We start from the raw sequence: 19,729 nt of genomic DNA, 5'->3' as shown, positions 1-19,729 counted from the left end.
ATGAACCGCTCACGAGCCATCGCCCTCCTCTGTCTGTCGATCTCATAAAAGACCATCTGACTAAAGCTATAACGTTTGTTATAGGTCAGAGCAGTCATTGCTGACTTCATGGTCGCACCCATTCCGTCAGTACCCGCCTTCCTCCCAGACATACACACAATCATGACGTTCATGAGGAAGCGCCACTGATCGAGCAGGAACCCCTTCCGTCTCTGGGTATCGCCCAAGGGACCAGAATATCCCATTCGTAGGAATGCTCCATCACGAAACGGAGCCACAAAGTCAGTTGGGTCGTCCCGAGTCTCCTCTCCAAAACGTAACGCCACCCGTATTTGTTCAGACGAGAACTGAACTTCTTGGTTGTTGACGGTTGCTCGCATAACCGGGGGCTCAACACGGCAATCGTATTCCACCGTCTGCCAGAAATACTCGATATTGGGTAAGGATATCGGCAGAGTCGTCGTGATTGCGTGGAATATCCTCGAGCGAATGAGGAATGTGATGATCTCACGGTAGTCTTCAACTCCGCTCGCTTCCGGGTCTAAGGTAATGTACATATTGTGACCCGGAAAAAATTGTCTCTGATTATCTCCATCGTCACCTCCAGCACCTCCAGCACCTGCTGCTGCAGCCATATCTGCAACAAACGAACCAAGTTAGATAAACATTAAGGCGTACCACAAGTTCGCTTGTTACCATGTGCGAAGTTGTGATAAAATCTGTATAGGCGAAGTTAAAGTTGGGGCGAAGTAAGGAACAACTTCGCTTCATCTTTAAGTTTGGCTAATAATTAAAAAATTAAAAGGTCCAGGCGAAGTTAATGATAACTTCGCCTCACCACAACATCGCCTCAGGCGAAGTTGAGCCTCAGGCGAAGTTACGGATAACTTCGCCTAAACCTTAAGTTCGCCTGAATCTGAATCGGCGACAGTAAGGATTTCGAACGACGTGCCGTTGGCGAATTTAACGATTGTGGAGATTAAGGACTCTGAAACACATGTTTTTAAGGATAACTAGACGACCAGGTTGTACATGACCACGTGAAAACAAGGTTTGAAATCGGTTTTAAGGATCGATCGGCCGAGGTTATTAACCGGTTATCGAAACAACCTTAGATTAACATCAAAGAACAGATAACACGATGTAATGACCCAACCAACCTTTAAATCGGTTTGAAATCGAAGAAAGAAAACAAAGATGATTGACAGATAGATCGATAAGTTCGCTGTGATCTCGGAGAGAATAAGTTCGCTGAGTTCGCTAAGTTCGCTGAGTTTGAAAATAATGAAACTGTTGACCTTAAGTATTCTTTATATAGGGGAGGAGTTACACAGGCGAAGTTACGGTTAACTTCGCCTAGGCGAAGTTATTCATAAGTTCGCCTGTTTAACAACATCGCCTATATTTACAAAATCAACCCTTATAATTTGAACATTTTGCAATTAAGTTCTAAAACTTCCCTTTAAGAATTAAATGACACGATCAAGTCCAAATAACCATTTATAAAAGCATACAACTACATAAAAAGAAAACTTTAACAATTAAAGTATAAGGGATCAAATTTCAGTCTCGATAGGGACTACTACGTTTTAGAAAAGATCCGAACAGGAATCATACTAATTACGTGACTGTCACATAGATCCGTGTTTAGCTGTATTATGACATATAGATACAGGTTGTAAGCAGGTAAATAACTTAAGATGGTTTTCATCGTTTCTGTGATACGAGTTAGATTCAATTAAGCTCAAAAATTAAGTGGGCAACAACTCAGAGATTATGATGCCTCCTATCTATTCTCAAAGCATATTTGGCTTTCCCCAAGTCACCCCGAATTGACCTCGACCCATAGTGTCTGATTAAGTTTGTAAGTACTCTTCATCTGCTTCCCGTTCTCTTTCTTACTCCATGATTGAGAAGTCTTGACATTTTTAGCTCTAGAATGTTTTCATAACTCATAATAATAATTTTTTTTTTTTATGATAAACATTTACATAGACTTCAGAGTAGTAAACAACTGCAAGTCCCGAATCTGGATCACTGCAGTTTCTTGAAACGCTATCTTCACGGGAATCAGAACACTTACGGGCTCTTGTATGACTGGGTAATCGCTTTTCTGCCTATCATTCGGAAAGATATATATGAAGACATGCAAAACTCGTAAGGAGTTTCCACGTAAAATCAAGTAGTTTTAGTTTGTATCACATCTACTTTTACGCACCATAAAAAGTTACCATGACATACAATAACTGTCCTAAAGCCTTTTAAGCCTAATAACTTCACTAGTTAAGCACACAGAATCAGTATATCTATCATTTTCCAAGGTTGGATCAATTTTCTGTTAAACATAGCTAACGAACTTCTTACGAAGTAGTAGACTTGAAAAATAATTTCATTTCCCTTAAAAAAAATTTAACATTAATCGCCCCGACCAAAACAAAGTCTTCAGGTAAACGGCTATCCCGAAGATCCAATGGATCAGCTGGACCGACCACATACTAGTATGTGTCCTTCTAACTAATTAATATAATCGACTAATTATAAGCGAAAGAATGAAAACTCATCATAAACCGCCCCGGTCACTTTCAGTCATCTGGTTAATGGCTATCCTCAAAATCTACAAGTAGAAAATGAGGACCAAAACGTTTCCGAAGACAAGTCCTTCAAACTGAGGTAACCGACATATTTTAAGCGATAGTGACGTTTTTTTTTTTTTTTTTTTAAATAACATGAAAAGCATGGTTACTCGGGATTGATCATCCCATTCAGCTCGATAAGGTTTTGAAATCTTGTTTTGTCAAACGCTTTAGTATAAAGATCAGCGAAATTATCAAGCGTATCCACCTTTTCAAGCACAATCAGTTTCTTCTCAGCACAATCCCGTATAAAATGATGACGTATGTCAATATGTTTAGTTTTACTGTGCTTCACGGGATTGTTAGTTACTGAGATAGCAGCTGTGTTATCAATGCAAATAGGTGTAAGTAAGAAATTCAGACCATAGTCGCGCAACTGTTGTTGAATCCAAAGAACCTGGGAGCAGCAGTTGGATGCTGCCATGTATTCTGCTTCACAGGTTGAAATTGCGACCGAAGTCTGTTTCTTGCATTGCCACGACACCAATCTGCCACCAAGAAACTGACATCCTCCAGTTGTTGACTTCCGACTCTGATTGCACCCTCCATAATCAGAATCTGTGTAAGCGACTAGCTCCAAGTCTCCTCCTCTCGGGTACCACAACCCCAGCTTCGGTTTGCCCTTGAGATACCGCAAGATCCTCTTTGCACCCTTCAAATGAGATTCTTTTGGATTTGCCTGAAAGCGTGCACAAAGACAAACAGCAAACATTATATCAGGCCTAGAAGCAGTTAAGTACATTAAAGAACCTATAATAGCCCGATACTGAGTTGGGTCCACATCTGCATCACCGTCTGACTCAGCACCCAATTTGTGATTGACGCAGATTGGAGTGTCGAATGGAGTGCTGTCCTCCATCTTGAAGCGTTTGAGCACATCATGGACATACTTGGTCTGATGAATGAACATCCCATCCTTCTTCTGATCAACCTGCAATCCTAAAAAGAAAGTTAGTTCACCCATAGCACTCATTTCAAACCTCTTTTTCATAACGGCCTCAAAATCTTGACACATGGAGACTCTTGATGCAGCAAAGATGATGTCATCCACATAGACTTGCACTAGCAGGAAGTCGCTTCCATCTCTCTTGAAGAACAACGTGCTATCTATCTTCCCTCTTTCAAACCCATTTTCAAGCAAGTAATCTGATAAAGTTGAATACCAGGCACGAGGTGCCTGATGTAGTCCATACAATGCCTTGCTTAACTTGTACACATGATCAGGAAAGTCTGGGTCAGGAAAACCCGGAGGTTGCTCAACATACACTACCTCATCAACTTTCCCATTCAGAAACGCACTCTTCACATCCAACTGAAATACCTTCATCTTCTTATAAGCAGCGAACGCCAAAAACAATCTAATGGCTTCCAACCTTGCGACATGAGCGAACACTTCATTATAATCAATCCCCTCTTGTTGATTAAAACCTTTAACGACTAGCCTCGCCTTGTTTCTTATGATAATCCCTTTCTCATCTCTCTTGCACTTAAACACCCATTTTGTGCCAATCACATGCACATGCTTCGGTTTTTCAACCAAAGTCCAAACTTCCATTTTCTTGAATTGAGCCAACTCTTCTTGCATAGCTTCGACCCACGAGCTGTCCTTGAGAGCCATTTGATAATTCTTCGGTTCAATCTGGCTGATAAAGCAGGTGTACAAGCATTCGTTGATTATCCCTGTCTCCTTGATGCTTGTGTAAACACAGGTGTGCTCATTCAAGCTACGTCTTGTTTGTACACCGGAGGACACATCACCAATCACATTCTCCAAAGGGTGATCTTTATGAATTCTCGTGGTCGGAACAGAACCAACTTGCAAATTGTCTTCCAAGTTAGAAGAGCGCTCGTCAATGGTTGTTTCATGCTGAGAGTGAAATGGATTGAAAAATTCTTCTTCAGTCGAGGTAGCAGGGGTATCGACAGCATTTGATGAGGAAGGTTGACATTTATCGATCAGCTGTCTTTGCAATAGGTTTTCTTCCTCATCAAGAATCATCTTCGTAGCAACTCTCTCTTCTTCTTCAGCAATATCCAAATACGGTATGTTAAAAGACTTAAAAAGTTTAACATAGACGAAAAACTCAGCAGGTCCGTTGCTTGGTTTTGGCGGTTGGTAACTTGTGATATCGGTGTTACACACCACCTCAACCTTGCTGGTCGATGTATTGAAGACACGTCTGTTGGGAGTCCCAACAACATAACCGACTAAGATTCCTTCATCGGCTACTTCACCAAATTTAGAATTTGTCTTCAAAATCGAACAAGGGGACCCGAATGGTTTAAGACCACTCAAGTTGGGCTTTCTCCCATGCATAAGCTCATAACACGTTTTACCAAGTCTTTTAACAGTTAAGACTCTATTCAGAACATAACAGGCTGTAGCAACAGCTTCAGCCCAAAACACCACAGGAAGCTTCGAATCAGCCAGCATAGTTCTGGCTCCTTCAATTAATATTCTATTCTTCCTTTCAGCCACTCCATTCTGTTGCGGTGTATACGGAGCGCTGTATTGGTGTTCAATTCCTCTCTGAAGGCAGAAGATCTCCATCTCAAAATTCTTGAACTCCGTTCCATTGTCACTCCTGATGAACTTAACCCTTTTATCCATAACGTTCTCAACTTTGGTAATCAAATTCTTCACCATCTGAGCCGTTTCGTCTTTTGATTTCAGGAAATACACCCACGAATATCGTGAGTGGTCATCAGTGATCACCAAGCAATAAGAAGTTCCTCCTAGACTTTTTGCATTCACGGGACCGAAGAGATCCATGTGAAGCAACTCCAGAGTACTGGTAATTGAATTGACTTTCTTGGTGAGATGGGATTTCTTGTGCTGCTTTCCCTTCTTGCACGCTATACATTTATCTTCAAAATTGAAATTCTTCAAGGGAACGCCCAGCACAAGTCCATTCCTGACAATGTGGTTCATCTTCCGAAGATGAATGTGCCCCATTCTCCTATGCCACAATTCGGACTCTGATTCACTCGCTTTTGTCATAAGGCATGATTCTGCCGTGGCCATTTCAGTTGATCTCATATCCATAATATATGTATTTCTTTCACGTGGAGCCTTCATCACAATCCACTCCTCTGGTATCTTAAAACCAGGTTTCAACACAATCGCCTCATTCTTTGTAAAATGAACGGTGTACTCCTTATCACAGATCTGCGACACACTCAGCAGATTATGTTTCAATTCTTCTACAAAGTTAACCTTCTCCAAAGTCATCTTTCCGTTTGACACCGTTCCCATTCCAGTAATCTTGCCACCACTTTCACCGGCAAAGCTCACTCTCCCTCCTTGAACAGGTTTCAAATCGTGTAACAAGTATTTGTTACCCGTCATGTGCCGGGAACAGCCGCTATCTACAACCCAAAGATTGTTGGCAGCCCTGTTCAACTGTTCCTGCACAATAAAGCAAAAGATTAGAATTTAGGGACCCAAGACCAATTGGTCTTGGATCTATACATCCCAAACTTTGGCTTTCCAAAGTTAGTATCTCGAACATTCCTGTAAGTCCTATTAGGAAACCTCCTTGAAGATTGATTGTGAGGCCTACCAAACCTTTGTGAATTGAAAGAATTATAACTTGTTGTTTGGTTATTAGCAGTGTAAAACTGAGATTTGTTTCTATGAAAACCTGAATTAGTCACATTTTTGAATTTTGAACAGTTTTCATTTTTAGCAGTATGATAATTACTATTAGGCTTATTCTCAGTTTTAGTAGGCCTCTCACCTCTGAATCGCTGCTTCAGAGGGCAATCTGCAACTAGGTGCCCCATTTGATTACACCTAAAACAACACCTATGTTCAACCTTTTTATCAACAGGTGTTTTAGTTGTCGAGGCTATATTACCGCCCGTTCGTCTCACATATGGTGGGACGTACGGGTTTAGTGGAGTACTCCTTTTATTTGTTTTACCTTTTTCTCCACTCTTGGGTAACACAACCTCCTCTTTTGCCTTGCCATACTCGGATGACTTATCCGAATCTGACGAGACTGGACTTTGATCAGAAGTTTCAACACTTGAAACAGGCGAACTTATTTCGCCTCTACTAACATTTGGTTCTTTAACAGTTACTTTAGTTGGCACTGTCTGAGCAACCTCAAAGTCAACAGATTTCTGAACACTAGGGTTAAAAGTGTAATTGTGATTGTACAGTGGTGGAACCTCATGATAACCGATTCCTCCCCTCTTGACAGAGGAACCTTGATCACTAACAAGGTGATCAAGAATAGCAGAGGAATTTCTGAACTGCTCCAGTTTTCGATTCAGTTCCACCACTTTCACCTGGTGGTCAGCAATCTGTTTTTCTCTCTCAGCAATTAGTTTGGTCTTTTCTTCCAAAACTTCATTACTTAAATCAATCACTTCAATTTTTTCAGCAAGTTTTGTTTTTAAACTTTTAACATCTTTTTCACAAGCTTTTATTTTGACTTTATAGCTATTTTCTCTTGCTTTTGTAAAATGATGATCTTCTTTTAAGGTTTTAAATTCAGCATCCAACCTAACATACTGATCGGTTATAGTTGCTAATTGCTCAGACAAGTTTTCACATTTAGAGCATGTAAGTTTAGAACATACCTCGGAGAGCTAGTCATTAACGTCTGCCATAAGAGCTTTTTCCTCTCCGGTAACCTTCTCACTTTCTTTAGTTTCTACCTTTGCTAAATTTGCCTGCTCAAAAGTTTCTTTAGAAAGCAGGTTCTAGTTGTATTCACCATCTTCTCTGGACATCATCGCACTATAATCTTTAGAACCTCCACTTTGCTGTGTAGACCTGCCCTGACTTCGTTCTACACGCTCATTCCTGCATTCCTTTGCAAAGTGACCGTTTTGTTGACAATTGTAGCATCTCACCTTTGCCTTGTCAAACCCCGGCTTTCCACCGACAAACTTCATTCCCGTCTTTCTCATAAACCGTTTTACTCTTCTCACGATCATGGCCATTTGCCATTGTAAATCCATTTCTTCCATATCGTCAGCATCAATCTGATCGTAATCTTCATCCAACATAGCTGGATCAACAATCTTCCCTTGAATGTAGTTCTCATAGGAAGCAATGAAAGAAGCATAGAGACCAAACTGCTCTTCAGCAGACTTGACACTCATAGGCATCTTGGAGTAGTTGTTGCTGGGAGAACTTGAAGAGCAACTACTCTTGCTTACCTGGGGTTGAGAACCACTCGATCCAGCTGCTACATAGCAAACATCCCCATTTGTGTTAACTGACACATGCCCCTCATGTGATGAGTTGGGGCCCGACTCTCCCTTTGTGTAGTAGGCAGCAGATTCAGTCTTCGATCCTGAGCTAATGTTGACTTTAGCTCCATACATACCTGGATCTTGAACCTGATCCATAGGTGTTTCTTTTCTGACCATGTTAAGCTCAAAGGTTCTGAGCTTGTTGACTGCCGTTTCAAGATCATATGCGGGAAAGTCCTTGTCTTCCCTCATCAGCACAGTGTACATCTCCCATTTTGGTGGGAGAGCATCTAGAAGCTTCTCAACTATTTCTTCTTCTCGATAGGAAATTGAATAGTTGCTCAATTCAGTCATCAGATGGTAATATCGAGTGATAATATCATCTAAGGATTCATTCTTCAAATACTTGAAGACTGAGAACTGGGTTTTGAGCAATTTTATCTTTGAAGCACGGATTCCTACATTCCCTTCAAATCTGTTCTCAAGAGCTTCCCAAAGCTCTCTTGCTGACGTATACTTTCTGAACGTATGAAGGATCTCTTGAGGAAGAGCCATAGTAATAGCAGCATGAGCCTTGCTCTCGGCCTCATACATCTTTTTCTCTTCTTCTTCCATTTTACTATACTTTTTAATTTGATCACGACCTTCATACTCCATAACTGGTGGAATATAACCATCCTGGATGCATACCCACATCTTCGCATCCTGGTATTTGACGTATTGTATGAACCGATCCTTCCATGCAACGAAATCGGTTCCCTTCAGCAATCTTGGGGCCTTGGTAGCTGACCCTGCTTCAACTTCCATCTTCACTAACTCAGAGATGTTGATCGACGACATCTTTCCCGAAAAGTAAGAAACCTGAAAAATTAAATTTTTTTTTATATATTAAAGTACTGTAGGCGAAGTTACGGATAACTTCGCTTGAAGTAGGCGAAGTTGTAGAGAACTTCGCTGAAGAACTTCGCTGATTAACTTCGCTGATAACACTGCTGATTAACTTCGCTGATTCTTAACTTCGCTTGAGGTAAGCGAACTTAAGAGGTAGGCGAAGTTGTAGAGAACTTCGCTTGAGTTAGGCGAACTTGAGAAGGTAGGCGAAGTTGTGGATAACTTCGCTTAACCTTATATCTTCGCCGAAACCCTACGCACAGTGACGGCAACTTCGCCTGATGAACACGGAAGATTTGCAAATCTGTAAATCGGATTTTAACGAGGTTTTTGACGGTGTAAAGGCTTGAACACGATGGTAGGAGGTAAGAATGATCAAAAACACAGAAAACACGTCCCGCGATTAGTCAAAACGGGACGATTTCTACACCCGCGTGAATATCCCGAACCACACAATCGAGCAAATGCTCTGATACCAATTGTAGTTTCCCTGGACTGATCACACGAGATATCTCGGTCTACTCAGGTGCGGAATCCCTGCGTAGATCGTTACGAGCGTAGAAAGCAAATCAAACAAACACACACGAATAAACCGAAACACGTTATATATTAATAACTGAACTCACGTGATATGAATCACTGATACAGACTCTCGTCCTTACGTTACAATGAACTCAAACCAGCTTAGATCAACTCAATTTTAATCTTAAACACTAAGCCGTAACCTAGTATAAATACACGACAACTTCGCTTGTTCAACAAGTTCGCCTAGGCGAACTTGTTAACAACTTCGCTTAAACAAAAACATAAATAACTTTACAGACTCGATTACAGACACTAGACTATGAACTACTGACATTTATGCACCAACAAATACACATTTTATAAACATGTATACGAGATACCCACCCTTTACATTTTACAACTCCATTACCATTATTTTCAAACCCATTTAACTTTGAAACCACACAAGCAATCATTGTACGTCCAAATGACAACACCAAATGAAACCCCATAACTCACAAAGACACAAAACAATTATTGTCCAACAAGATTTGGCATCATGTACGAGAACGGAATCATTATTACGTATACGCCATGAATCCTTGATTACAAGAAATTTGAGGCTTTGAAGAAGAATAATTTTATTTCATCCCAAGTTTCATTGAAAACATATATAGTTTAGCTTTATACTTTTTTAAATAACTAATAATATATAAATATTACACTTATAACGTGCTATTCGTTCGGTAAAATCCAGGCGTCGGTAACATTGTAGCGGCGGGTCAACACGTGTTCGGTCGGTATCGGTTACGTTCACAACGGTACCATAATTATACCCAAAAAATAAATTCGTCAAATAACATATAAAAAGATAGACATATATTTAAAAATGTTATTCGATTTGTAAAACCTAGGTGTTGATAAAATCTGAGCATTAGAACCCGGGCGTTGGTAAAACTTTTGCAGATAAACACTGAGTGTTACGATGGAGATTCACGCGAATTCGGTAGTAGCGATTACGTTCATAATGGTATAAACAACGTTAATAAAATATTAACCCATGCGTTAAAATCCAAAAATATAAATTTGTCAAATTAACATATAAAAAAATAAAATACTTAAAACGACGTTTAGTCGATCGGTAAAACCCGAGCGTTGTCAGTCCCGGTTGCGATGGTGAGTTTGTAAAATCCGAGTGTTTCGATACCAGGTGTTACGGCGGCGAGACAACACAAATATGTTATGTTTCGTTTAAATACCGGAACTAAAACAAAAAAAAAATAAACATAAACCAATGATGGTCTGCCACTTGACCCATTGAAAGGCCTTGCGACACGAAGATCTTAAATTTAGCCTCCAGTAATACATTTCTAATCCATACCATGTTGTTTAAACAAATATGATTTTGTTAATTATGTTTTAAAATATATAATTTGTAAAAACCAAACTAATATTAAGATTTATGTGGCTCAATTGTAGAGCATTCACTTTACAAGTGAGAGGTAGGGGGTTCAAACCTCACTATCACCAATTTATATGGGAGATATGAGGGATGACCCTGGCTTGCCAGGGTTCGAATCCTGATCTCACCCGGTTTTACCGGCTTCTCGCTGTCGTGTCATTAGGCGGGTGTGGGGGTCGGGTTTTATCCGGTGAATCCCTCAATAGGGTGGACCGCTAGGGGCTTCGTCCGTCCGGAATAGTGGCCGGCTTGGGCTACCTTTGGCCAATGGGGGCCGCGTACGAAGTACCCGGCGTTACTTAGTTGGTCGTTCAAAAAAAAATATTAAGATTTATATTATAAGTTATTAAAGGAAGAAACAGGATCAAATACATTTTATTCTTAACATGAAAATTGTGAGAACCAATTTGTTGTTATGATTAGGTTTATTTTTATAGGTGTTTGTTACTATTTTTTGTTCATATTTGCTAATTTTCGATTATGAGACGTTATAAGTATTTGCTTATTTATATTTTGTTGTTATTATTAGATGTTTTCTTTTGCTGGTATATGTTGTTATTATTTTGTTTTTGATTTTGATTCTTTTGTTGTAGTTTTTAGGTTCTTTTCTTTGTTATTATAAGTCATTGTTTATGTAGATTGGTATTGTTTCTTACGCTCGCATTTTTAAATAAATTGGCATTATTTCCTACGTACTCATGTTAAGATCAAAATGTACATAAACATTCCCTATTAAAGAAAATCAAATCTTAAATCTATACTTTTTACACAAAAAAAAAAGTTTATGTTTTGTCACTTATAATCTCACATTAATTCATGAATAAAAAAACGTATTATTATTCATTATTCATTATTCATTTATCGAGCAAAGATTAAAAATTAAGTAATTGTTAAATTAATCTGCTTTTTTTTTGTTCATTTTCTTGCCTAATTCCCAGCTTATTAAATTAACACACGTAAAGTAACAACACACCAAACTAAAAAACAAAGATTAAATAATAAGGGTAAAGTTAAAATATAAAGGGGAACAAAAATGAGAAGTATGAAAATGTTAAGGAAAAAACACAATCAATAACGAAAATAAAAACAATGATAAACAAAAAGACACAACAACTTTTTTCACTTAACATTGTTTTTTATTATATGAGAACGAGAAAAACGATGGAAACATTTTTGTGTTTTTATTTTTTGCGTTTTTTATTAAATTTTGAGTTATGATTATTTTATTTATTTTTTTTAGGGTTTTCTTGTGAGTTTATAAATCATTCTCATTATTCTCATTTTTGTTTTCATTTGTAGAATAACTTGACTCTAAAGAATAATTACTAACTATTCTGAAAATTATATATTTTTTATTTTTTATAACTAAATAACCTGATAATACATTTTTTAGACATAATTACAGAAATTGTCATTTATGTTTGTACTCAATTTCAATGGATGTCCTTTATCTTTAAAATTAACGTAAATTGTATTTTACGTTTTATAAACACTACACGGTTTGTCCTTTAGCCCTAACCGGTTAAGTCTAGTCATATGGTTTGCACACGATGGCAAATTAGTCATTTTACCTTTTATTAAAAAAAACATTTTAGTAACTAAAAGAATATATATCTACAATACAAATGGAAAAAGAAATCTCTATATCTCAAACTCACTATGTCTCTCGTTCTTTCTTTTTTTTTTAAAAAAAAAAATTGGCAACTTTCATTAACTCAACAAAAAGCCCGCTAGAAAGCAACTAACATGGCCGAAAACAAACAACGCAAAACCAATTACACATCAAAATTCAACCATTTTTTCCAATCTATCCCTAACTTCCTTGATCGAGCATTTATCCAACGAAAGCTATAAGATTTAATTTGTCCCACAATCTTTTGAACATCCACATTCTCTTCCTCATAGATCATTTTATTTCTAGCTTGCCAAATACACCAACATGCAACAAGAACAATGGATTTAAAGATCCTCTTTGGGATAAACTTGTGTAGGTCAAAGATGTTCTTTAAAGAGAACACAAAAATTTGAGGAATTTTGCACCATGTGCTTATATTATGCCAAACCAAGCAAGCCACAATGCAGGATGTGAATAAATGTTCGTTGGTCTTCAATCCGCAACCGCACATGGGGCACGCCTTGCTGTCAGGGACGATCTTCCTTTTAGCAAGCTATACGGAAGTGGCCAATCGATTTTGCAAACATCGCCACCCAAAGACGTTTACCTTAAGCAGAATCCAATTATTCCAGCAGAATAAATCCAGACCATTAGTCACTTCGGTTGAAACCAACAACTTTTTTACATTTGCCACCGTGAATACCCCGTCTTTATCCCCCACCTAAAACCATTTATCCGGCCTCTCATTCAGCGTAATCTGCCCCAGTTTTTGGGATAAATATACCAACTCGGCTATAGTTTCCTCCGTCCACCCACTTTGATTCCAATTCCAGCTTCTAATCGCCTGATTACCAACCGATCTGCTCGGATCTTCCACTGAGCAGCCCTTGACCAACTCACTTTTGAATAGGTAGGGATACACTAATTTTAGTGGTTTTCTTCTAACCAAGTGTCTAGCCAAAACCTGATATTTTTGCCATTACCAACTATACCCTTAATAGCACCACTAATGTTTAGATTGGTAGAGACAAGACAGTTTTCAAGACTAGCAATTGAAGCCCAAGTACCCGACATACGTATGTTATACGGGAGGGAAGGCCACGTCCGAGGAGTAAAATGTAACGCATCAATAACTCTTCTCCACAACTTGTTTTCTTCCACTTTATGTCTCCACCACCATTTTGAAAGAAGGGCAGTATTCACCTCCTTCAACAGACAAAGACCCAAACCACTATCTTTCTTTGGTTTTGTGACCCGATCCCACGCCACCCAATGGGTCTTTCTCCTAGACGCGGTACTACCCCATAAAAAATTCCTTCTTTTTGATTCCAGCTTTTCGATAACGTTTGTTGGAGCCTTGTAAATATAGAAGTAATAAGCAGAAATGTTCTCAAGGACATATTTTAGTAAAGTTAAACGACCACCCATTGATAAGGAACATGTCTTCCATTCTACCAATCTTGTATCAAAAATTGATTGCCAATTATTGTAGTGATTCATATTTGCTCCAACCTTAACTCCCAAATGACAAAAGGGAACCGAACCCACTTTGCAGTGTAAAAGATCAGAGAAATTGTTAACCTCCCCGTCTTCTGCCTCTGCACCAATCAAGCTAGATTTAGCCAAATTAATTTTTAAACCTGAGATGATATGAAAAATTCTCAGAATCCTCGCCAAGTTTTTGACATTTTCAAGGGACCATTCACCCAAAATTAAAGCATTATCCGCAAACAGCAAATTAGAAATGTATGGGCCATTATTCTGTTGTTGAAGCCCATGGAACAGTCGCGTTAAGGAACATCACCGATAAGGCCTCCATTCCAATAATAAAGAGAAAAGGAGAAATTGGATCGCCTTGTCTAATCCCTCTCTCACAATTAAATTCAAACGTAGGAGAGCCGTTGACAAGCACCGACGACCTAGCCGAGGTAATAATGCATCGTATCCAACCACGCCAAATCAAGGGGAAACCCATTCTTTCTATTTTATTTTGTTCTTGAGTATGGTTGTTGGCTAAACCCTTAAATCGTCTAGGCTTATGATGAACTTTTGTTGACGTTGGATTTTGGTTTGGATTTTGTTCTCGATAATGGATTTATGATTAAGTAAGAGGTTTCTTGATATTCGTTCGATGCATATGTGTGCTTAGGATTGTTTGATAAGTTTTTATTGTTTCACAGTTTATTTGGTATCAACACTGAGGATCCGAGAGATACAATCTATGTTATGAAGGAATTGAATGTGATTAATTGAAAGTGTTTTATAAAAACTACCAAATATTTATAAAAATACACATTTTATAAAAATGTATACCAGATACCCACCCTTTACATTTTACAACTCCATTACCATTATTTTCAAACCCATTTAACTTTGAAACCGCACAAGCAATCATTGTACGTCCAAATGACAACACCAAATGAAACTCCACAACTCACAAAGACACAAAACAATTATTGTCCAACAAGATTTGGCATCATGTACGAGAACGGAATCATTATTACGTATACGCCATGAATCCTTGATTACAAGAAATTTGAGGCTTTGAAGAAGAATAATTTTATTTCATCCCAAGTTTCATTGAAAACATATATAGTTTAGCTTTATACTTTTTTAAATAACTAACAATATATAAATATTATACTTATAACGTGTTATTCGTTCGGTAACATTGTAGCAGCTGGTCAACGCGTGTTCGGTCGGTATCGGTTACGTTCACAACGGTACCATAATTATACCCAAAAAATAAATTAGTCATATAACATACAAAAATATTTACATATATTTAAAAAGGTTATTCGATTTGTAAAAAAGCTAGGTGTTGATAAAATCTGAGCATTAAAACCCGGGCGTTGGTAAATCTTTTGCAGGTAAACATTGAGTGTTACGATGGAGATTCACGCGAATTCGGTAGTAGCGATTACGTTCATAATGGTATAAACAACGTTAATAAAATATTAACCCAAGCGTTAAAATCCAAAAATATAAATTTGTTAAATTAACATATAAAAAAATAAAATACTTAAAACGACGTTTAGTCGATCGGTAAAACCCGAGCGTTGTCAGTCCCGGTTGCGATGGTGAGTTTGTAAAATCCGAGTGTTTCGATACCAGGTGTTACGGCATCAAGACAACGCAAATATGTTATGTGTCGCTTAAATAAAGGAGCTAAAACTAAAAGAATAAACATAACCAATGATGGTCTGCCACTTAACCCATTGAAAGGCCTTGTGACACGAAGATCTTAAATTTAGCTAACAGTAATACATTTCTAATCCATACCGTGTTGTTTAAACAAATATGTTTTTGTTAATTATGTTTTAAAATATGTAATTTGTAAAAACCAAACTAATATTAAGATTTATATTATAAATTACTAGTCAGGTGTCCGCACGATGCAGCGGGAAACAATACGTAAAGGTTGTTAGCAAGTCAAGCCTAGCTCGAGCTCGAGCTCAACTCAAACTTCAATCCGAGCTCAAACTCAAGCCCGTCTTGATTATTTTAATATTTATATAATTTAAGTTCTTTTAATCATATTTTTATAAAACACATGGAAGAAAAAAAATTAAAGTGGAGTAATATTTAGATAATAATAAGTGGTCAAACTTGTAAGTATTTCTTAAACTTTGAATTGTAATAAATTTGTTTATGTTTTTTATAAAAAAAGATAAAGGGCTAGATATGTAATTAAATGAAACATGATATTGTAAATTTTATCCTTTAAAATTTGTACATTCATGTAGTAATGACTTGCACAATTTAAACCGTTCATCTGTTTTGATAAAAATTTGTACTGAAACGTCAACAAAAATAAACACGTTTAAATATGTATGTTAGAAAAATTTTTAATCTTATTCTTGTAAGGCATATATGAAGAAAACCAAAAAAAAATAAAGTTGAGTAAAAAGTGGGTAATCATGAGGGATCAAAGTTGTAACTATTTTCTTACTTAATAAAATTTAAGTAATGTTAAGATACCAAACTTGTAATTATTTTGATAAAAATCAAATGAACGTGGGTTTTGTGAGTGTAAAAGAAAAGCGTATCCTTACTTAGAGATGTACATAATATTTTGGGTGTTGTAAATCCCTTATAAATCTAGTGTCTTAATTTGCTCTTGTTTGATATATTATGCCTAGTAAAGATAAAGATCAAAGGAAATCAAATCTTAATTTATACTTTAAAAAAAATTATGTTTTGTCACTTATAATCTCACATTAATTCATGAATAAAAAAACGTAGTATTATTCATTATTCATTTATAGATGGCAAATTGGATTAAAATAATCTCACAATTTAGGTGTTGGCCAATAATAATCTTACCTGAGTTATTTCCCTATGTCAGTCCCACATTTTTCATGTTTTTTTATTTATGATCCCCCGTTAAAAATAGTTAACGGGGTTAATTTTTTGCTGACGTGGCTTGATGAGTTGCCAACAAAAATCCCACCTGGCTTTTTTTTTCTTTCTAGCCAAATTACGTGGAATCCCTCAACCCATTTAACCCCAAATGATCGTCATTTGTCCCAACTTCTCCGCCCCTCCGTCCAATCATCTCCCTTTCGTTGGATATGGACAAATCATACCTGAAACCCAAATCTTGTTGCGATCGGAACCCTAATCGGGTTGTGATTGAAAATACATGATAGCGACAGAGGTGGCAGGCATAGACAACGGGATTTGGGAACCCTAATCTTGTTCAATCAGAAACATATGGTGGTGCCACATGTTTCCCAATTGTTGTACCCTGGTCGATCAATTGGAAAAAAAATCCCAAATGAGTCACCGAAATGGGTGCAGTGGTGGTGGGTGATTGTAGTATTAGTACCAGTGAGATAGGATGATGAGGAATGCCACAGGGAGACGATGTTGTCAGGGATGAAAATAACCAGGGTATCCCACCCATATTACACAGGGGGGCAAATCATAATTTTCTCATTGATTAAGTATTGTGGGTTAATAAAATAAAAAAAAAGAAATAAAATAAGCGAAGTCAAAGCTAGGTAGGATTTTTATTACCAACTCATGAAGCCACATTAGCAAAAAAATTAACCTCACTTACTATATTTTTAGCGGGGATCATAAACCAAAAAACATGGAAAAGATGAGGTTGTCAGAGGAAAATAGCTCATGTGGGATTATTATTTGCCAACACATAAAGCTAGGTAGGATTTTTATTACCAACTCATGAAGCCACATTAGCAAAAAAATTAACCTCATTTACTATATTTTTAGCGGGGATCATAAACCAAAAAACATGGAAAAGATGAGGTTGTCAGAGGAAAATAGCTCATGTGGGATTATTATTTGCCAACACATAAAATGTGGGATTATTTTAATTTAATTTGCCATTATCGAGCAAAGATTAAAAATTCAGTAACGGTTAAATTAATCTGCTTTTTTTTTTTTGGTTAAATTAATCTGCTTTTTTTTGTTCATTTTCTTGCCTAGTTCCCAGCTTATTAAATTAACACACGTAAAGTAACAACACACCAAAATAAAAAACAAAGATTAAAGAATAAGGGTAAAATTAAAATATAAAGGTAGACAAAAATGAGAAGTATGAGAAATGTTAATGAAAAAGACACAATCAATAACGAAAATAAACACAAAGCACAATGATAAACAAAAAGACACAACGACTTTTTTCACTTACCATTGTTTTTTTTCCTATGAGAACGAGAAAAACGTTTGAAACATTTTTATGTTTTTATTTTTTTCGTTTTTTTATTAAATTTTGAGTTATGATTCTTTTTTCTTTTTTTGAGGGGTTTTTTTGTGTGTTTATAAATCATTCACATTCTTTTCATTTTTGTTCTAATTTGTAGAATAACTTGACCTTAAAGAATAATTACTAACTGTTCTGAAAATATATATTTTTTATTTTTTTATAACAAAATAACCTGATAATACATTTTTTATCTAAACACTAAAATGCAATTTTTGTTATATTTTTTATTTATTTTAATCAAACAAGTTATAAAACCCATTAATAATATATCTTTTTTAGATTACTTAACATTTTTTTTTCATAATTGTAATTGCATGTCTAATATTTAATTTTAGTTAAAAGGTATACCAAAAATAAACATATTTTTTAGGAAAAAATCACAAATTAGCTTTAAAAAGACGTTGTGTCAAAATTTAAATTTTAAAACAGTAATTTGGGTTTTCTTGTCATTAAATTATAACAAAATTCGTTCTCTTCACATTAAATATATAAGTTTTTTTATGTTTGTATATTATATATATAGATATAGATAAAAAGCAAATCTTGGTGTCACAAACTTTATAAGCTACTCACTGTTTCCTAATTTAGGTTATTTGTTTGAAGAAAATACAATTAAGTTGAGTTGGTCTGTTGGTTGTTTAGTGTTTGTTAGGATAGTGCCCAGGTTCAAATCCTGGCAATTGCATTTTATTTCTTTTGTTATTTTTAGTTTTTTTTAGTTATTTGCATTGATAGGTATAGGTGGACCTTCTTTATTCTTTTACACTTTCAAGTTTATGCTAATGCTATAATTTAATAAAACTTAATAGCTAATAATCAATATACTTTTGTTATTTTTTTTCATGCTTAGTTTTAATATATTTTTTAGGCTTACTAATATATATAATCCGTGTCATTTTGATCATAAGTTGTACATTTGTCGTTACCGTTTTGAACGTTTAAAGATTTATCTGATTGATTTACTCTCGGTGTCGTAACGAACTTAAACAAAACTGACTGAGTTTGCGTCGCTGCGTTGCCGCAACGCAGCGGACATACCTAGTTATGTATTTAGAATTTAGAATACATGTGCAGTCTAAAAAAACAATAAATAATATCACCTAATCAACTAACTTTTAATTTTTAAGTTGTTGTAAGTTGTACCGTAAATGAAATTTGTATTAATAGTGTATGATAAGTATATTATACAAATTGTATTTTGATTAGTTATTAAATATTATATTGTAAATGATTGCCCGTACAGTATACATTTCTCAAACTAGTAATGTGATAAATTGCATGAATGTCTAAATTTAGATTATTCTAAATTGTTTTTTTCTTCTATTTATTTAACATAACTTAACAAAACATTCAAAATTATATTATAACTCATAAATTTATTAGATATATTTAATATAGATATATTTAATGCGTGAGTAGGAAAGCTAATAAACATTTTGTTTTGTTTTTTTTTTATTATTTTAGAACAACTAAAAAGCACGACCTCTTAACCTACTTTTAAAAAACTACACTACTTTTCAACACATGGCTAGAACCAAGCTTTTAGGACGAAACATTTTTACTAAAATAATAATATCGCAAGATTACAAGCTATTTATCACATAGTATTTAGTTCACGTATTTTTAGTTCTAGCGTATGACAATTTAGAATGGATAAATAGTACATAAACAACTTCTTT

This window comes from Bidens hawaiensis, unplaced genomic scaffold, assembly GCF_021521415.1.
Source record: "Bidens hawaiensis isolate Kalapana, Puna unplaced genomic scaffold, B.hawaiensis_p1.1 tig00014913_1, whole genome shotgun sequence".
In the NCBI taxonomy this organism is placed as follows: Eukaryota; Viridiplantae; Streptophyta; class Magnoliopsida; order Asterales; family Asteraceae; genus Bidens; species Bidens hawaiensis.
This window is presented reverse-complemented; position numbering follows the sequence as displayed.